General features: G+C 33.4%; 1 pseudogene; it reads right to left on the reverse strand.

Annotated features, from left to right (window-relative positions):
* Positions 1-3,791: 3,791 nt before the first annotated feature.
* On the reverse strand, positions 3,792-4,863 carry LOC141491842 (transcription initiation factor TFIID subunit 7-like; annotated as a pseudogene).
* Between the last annotated feature and the right edge of the window lie 305 nt (positions 4,864-5,168).

Here is a 5,168-nt window from a genome sequence, read left to right on the forward strand (position 1 = left end):
ATAAATAGGTTATAATCTAATGAAACTTTGGGGACAGTCCCTTCAATGATTGCACATCTTATGGGAAAATGGGAGAACTTGGAGGGGAAAAAAGCTAGTGAGCACTATTTCAAATATGTCAGCAAAACAGCAATATCTGAGATGTAAAAGCTGAACTGAGAATTTTTTCCCTTTATATTTTTTCAATTTATACATTTATATATTTGGAAGAATTCATGGTGACACAAAAAATAGAAAACAAAACAAAAAAAAGGAAAGAACAAAAAGTCAACAAATTAACTTTTCATCCTTTTTTTCCTTTATTTCCCACTTTCTTAGCAATAGAAAAATTCAAACAATAATGACACTATATTTCTTTAAAATAAATTACTGCCTGGTAAGTTTCCTAAAACTTTGTCATGATCCTATATAAAATGACTTTTTAACCAATACAATGTCTTCTTCCATGCTGAATCAGAGGAGACCCATAAATCTCATGCATTGAAAAAGTACAGACATGGAATAAAATCAAAGATTTAAGAAGAAAAGAAAGTGAGAGAAGGTGAATTTGAAGGAAAAATGATAAAAAAGAAAAAGAAAAACACTGAATTATATCAATTTCTCTAAGAAGTCACTATTTTTACATGAATTATTAATTATAAAACTGTATAAATTTTTGTGTGTATGCAGAGCAGCAGAGGAGGATTTAGAAATGAGACAGAATAATGATTTTGTCATTGACCAGGCATATTTCATTGGTCAAATCATTTTAATCCCCTCTGAGCCATAGTTTTCTTAGCAATAACATGAAGGTAATAGTGCAAGAATAATAATGCATAAATCACTATTATAACTGTTGTTACTAATATGATAACATGAAATAATCGCAGTAAAACTTGTTGTCCAAAAAAGTTCTGTACACATAGCAGATATTATTGCCATAGTAGAGTTCCTATCTGGTGTTTCAATACCACATGAAGAGAGCCTTGAATTCTCGAAGGTTTCGTCACTAAAGCACTAACTTTGTCCTGGACTACCAGGAGAATATTATTATACAAGATGAAGGATAGACTGTATGTCTGTTATCCCCACTTTAGCATTGATAATTGTGGATATGCTCATCCTTCACCAGAAACTTGGCAATCAGATGAATGATTTCTGTCAGAATAATTCAGAAGAATTTCTACAAAGTTGTTTACTATGTTGCAAATGTGCATTGGTGAAGGGAGTATCCATCTTGTTAAAATCAACTATATGTTAAATATTAATATTTATATACTCATGTACTTGGTTAAATACAAGTTTTTCAGGTAGGGGAAAATATACTCACATTTTCTCTTTTATTTATAATCTAGCTATCAATCTGTCTATCAATCTATTGATCTATTGATCAATTTATATCTATATACACATATATATGTTTATATGCAACACATATATACAAATAAAAATATATGAATATATCTGCATTGTCTGTATATGTACTTGCATATGGATCATTTTAGCTTCATTGAAATACTATAGATTAGAAAATATAAATATTATTCCATTTTTCAGAAAAGTTATATTTGTGTGGATATGTATGTATGTTTGCCTATATTTCAAAAAAGGAAATTTTTTTGTCAGCTTAGTTACTTTAACCAATGTGTGATGATAAGAAGTTATCATCATTGAACTAAAACCTAGTTTCTTTTCTCCTAGAATCATATTAGTTTCATTAAACTAGGTTAAAATATTCCCACGGAATTTGTTTTGTAGTACAGTCAAAAACTATCATTTTCATTAAATTGTTTATGAATTGAAATATGATTAAAAGACATTTAACTTTAGGATGTTTTATTCATGTGGCCAGAGTATGTAGAGGTTTAAAAAATGCAAATCATGTTGACAAAACACATACTAAGAAACTCTGAAATGAAAAAGAAATAAAATGAATGGGATGTACTTTTCCTTGAACAGTATATGCAGGAGAATTTAAAGAACATACTCATTGCTTTGCTTCACAGAACCAAGTTAATGAAACATCAGTTTTACTCAATAGCTAAGAAACTAATCTTTTTAAGGACATTAATGATGGTAAAGATGGTAAAGATGGTAAAGAACTTAGCAGTGGCAAAGATTGTATGCAGTTGAAAAACAAGGAGGGGGGGAAGGAAATTATAAACATCAGGGATAACTCTTCTTTGTGAACTGGGCTGGAACTCCCACTCCCAAGAGGCAGATTGACCATGCACATTTCATTAGAAAGAATTCCTTACAAATATTAATATTTGTTCTCTGCATAAGAACCAACAGAAAGAAATAAAAATTACAGCTTAGAACAAGAATAATTAAATTATGAGAGACCGGGTATGCGAAGAAGATGAGTATTTTCTCCATAACATATCTGGGTGGCTTTTGTTGTTAGTTTATTTTCTAGATATTTTTCTATCTTTCTGAACTAAAAAAAAAATAGAATGAGAATTGTTGCATATGTACATACACATGTATTAAAGATATCTAGAAGAAACTGCGACTATTAAAGGTTTTCTTGTCAGTTTCTTCTAGATATCTTTATATTCTCCTGCTTTAAAATTATTGTCAATCTTTCTCTCCACTTTATTTTCCTTTTTTCTTTTTTAATTTTATCTTTTATTTTCTCTCTTCTTTTGTCCCTTCTTCTGTCCTTTTCTTTCCTCCCTCCCTCCTTCTTCTTTACTTCCCTCCTCCCTCCCTTCCTTCCATGATTGCTTTTCTTTCTCTCTCATTCTTCTATCCATTCATTCTTTCTTTTTCTCTATTTCTTTATTCATATCTCTGCCATTTCTATGATCTTTCTCTCACACCTTCATCCCCACCTTTGAAAAAAAGATCTTTTAAAAGTATGCAACATCAAGCTAAAGCAATCTCTGAAAATGTTTTATTCTCTTTCTTAATTCCATCACCTCATCATGACTGTATTAGAATCTGTTATGACAGTTTTGTTTTTTTTTTGGCGGGGGGGAGTCAAATCATTCTTTAATACAGTTGGAAAAATTGGAGCAAAGCAATATTCATCTTGAATTTATAGGGCTCCAAAAGTTAAACAAAACTATTTATATGTATATAATATTTAAAAAAAAAACACTAGAAAAGAGAACAGCAATTTTATCAACCATGTAGGGGGTGAAGCAAAATGTAGCCTTAAAAGTTGCCAAAACAAGGTCTATTACTCTCTTAGATCATAAAAGATTGTGAGGTCAAAAAATAACTGTTAATCCACTGAGTATCATCATTAATGAAGTAACAAATGAAAAGAAAATGGGAGACAAATGCTCAAATAGGAGACTACTTCTGTTACAGATGTGAATAGATGAGACTTCTATGCTGTGGCAGATTATCTACTATATATATATATATATATATATATATATATGACTTGCTCCTCTACATGGGAGGAGCTACCAAGAATATTTGAGAAATTAAAATGTATGCAAAATAAATTTTACATCTTCTGTCTTCAAATCTCCTTAATGAGTTAGTTCTTATCATAAAGTAACAATAAGTAAGAAGGGCCTGGAATAAATGTAAGAATTATAAAGGCTCAACTAGTAATCCCCAAACTCTCCTGCAACCAGTCTTCTCATCTATCACGTTCTACCTATTAATGTATATGTTTCTAGCAAAATAGTGTTACAGAGAAATAGGATAAATTTAAATTAGGCAACAAAAAATGGTGAAATATAAATGCAGTCAAATTACAATATTAACAATATATATTGTCCTCAACCCAAAGGATGGAATGTGAGCCATTTACCAATGTGAGGACAACAGGAATTGCATGCCAGGGCCTCTCATTTCTCCAGGAGTGTTTCAAGTTGTTCTTCTAAGGAACTGAGCTGTTCCTTCTCTCTTTCTTAAGCTCAACCAGAACAGCCTGAAGACGAGTCTTGAGTGCCAGGTTTTCTACTTTGATGATGAGATCTTCCTGTCGTTTTGCTCTCCTTTAGGTCTCTTGTAGTTTACTTTTCATCATATCAATCTGCTTCTGAATTCCCATAACTATCTGATTTGTTTTCTGTTTTCTTGGCGCTGTTCATCAGATTCATCAAGCTTGTCTTGTAATTGCCTCTCTAGGTCTTCTTCAGTGTCAATGATGTTTATATCTTCATCATCATGAGGATCTCTCTCATCTTCCTCTTCACTACTGCTGCTAATATCATTAAATATCTCCGGAAGCTCATCATGTTCTGAGGAGCCATGGCCCTGCTCATGGCCACTCATTCCTGGAGAAGCAATACCTAAGCCTGCTAGGGAAACCTGGTTGTCTGCTTCTTTTGTCTCATCTTCTGCATTTACCTCCCATCTGGCACTGACAGCTTCTGCATCTGTACTGAGAAGTCTTTTTACTTCTTTTTCGACATCAGGTGATTCAATGTACTTCTTCTTGGCTGTCTTGCGAAGTCTTCTCTTTCGGACATTCTTGAGTGGTAGAGTGATACCATGGTTCCAGATGAATTTCCTCTCCCTAGCCTTATCTTTTTTCTTACTCGTTTTTGGATCAGTAGTAGCAGCAGCAGCAGCTGGTTCTTCCGCAGGTGGGTAAAGATCCCCATCTACACTGCACACAAGCATCTGGCAGATATCCGCTGTCTTGTAAAAAGTTTTTTTTTTTTTTTTTTAATCTATGGTTTTAATGGATTCAGTAACGCAGAGCAGGTCAACCACCTTCACAGCTAACGGGGCATGATCCACTCGGACAATTCCATGACGTCCATCTGCATGTAATTCAATGGTCAATTTATCTTTTAGGTTCACATTTCCAGACTGTATTGCCCTTCTCACAGTGGAAGCATATTCTCGAGGTAGACGTAATATAAACTGACTTTCCAACTCATGGGGAGCATCTTCTTTGTTCTTGCTCATCTTTTGTTTTGAAACAGTCATTCCTTTCACCTTACTTCACAATAAATGCTTGTAGCATTCAAAATCTTTGTGAAAGCCCATAATTTATGGGAAGATATGTTCTTGCACAGAATGGGGTAAATTGTGATCTCACAAAGTAGATCACAGACCAACTGTGTGGTGACCCTAGGAAACACAACCTGGCTAAACTTCAGTGTCCTCACCTTCTAAGTCGTGTTGTGAGTCTCAAGGACAAGATGAATTATCACCTTATCTTAAAAGTCTTGATTTCTGGATCTTGGAGGTCAAATGATCTTACACGAGCC

Source organism: Macrotis lagotis, chromosome 6, assembly GCF_037893015.1.
Source record: "Macrotis lagotis isolate mMagLag1 chromosome 6, bilby.v1.9.chrom.fasta, whole genome shotgun sequence".
Taxonomy (NCBI): Eukaryota; Metazoa; Chordata; class Mammalia; order Peramelemorphia; family Peramelidae; genus Macrotis; species Macrotis lagotis.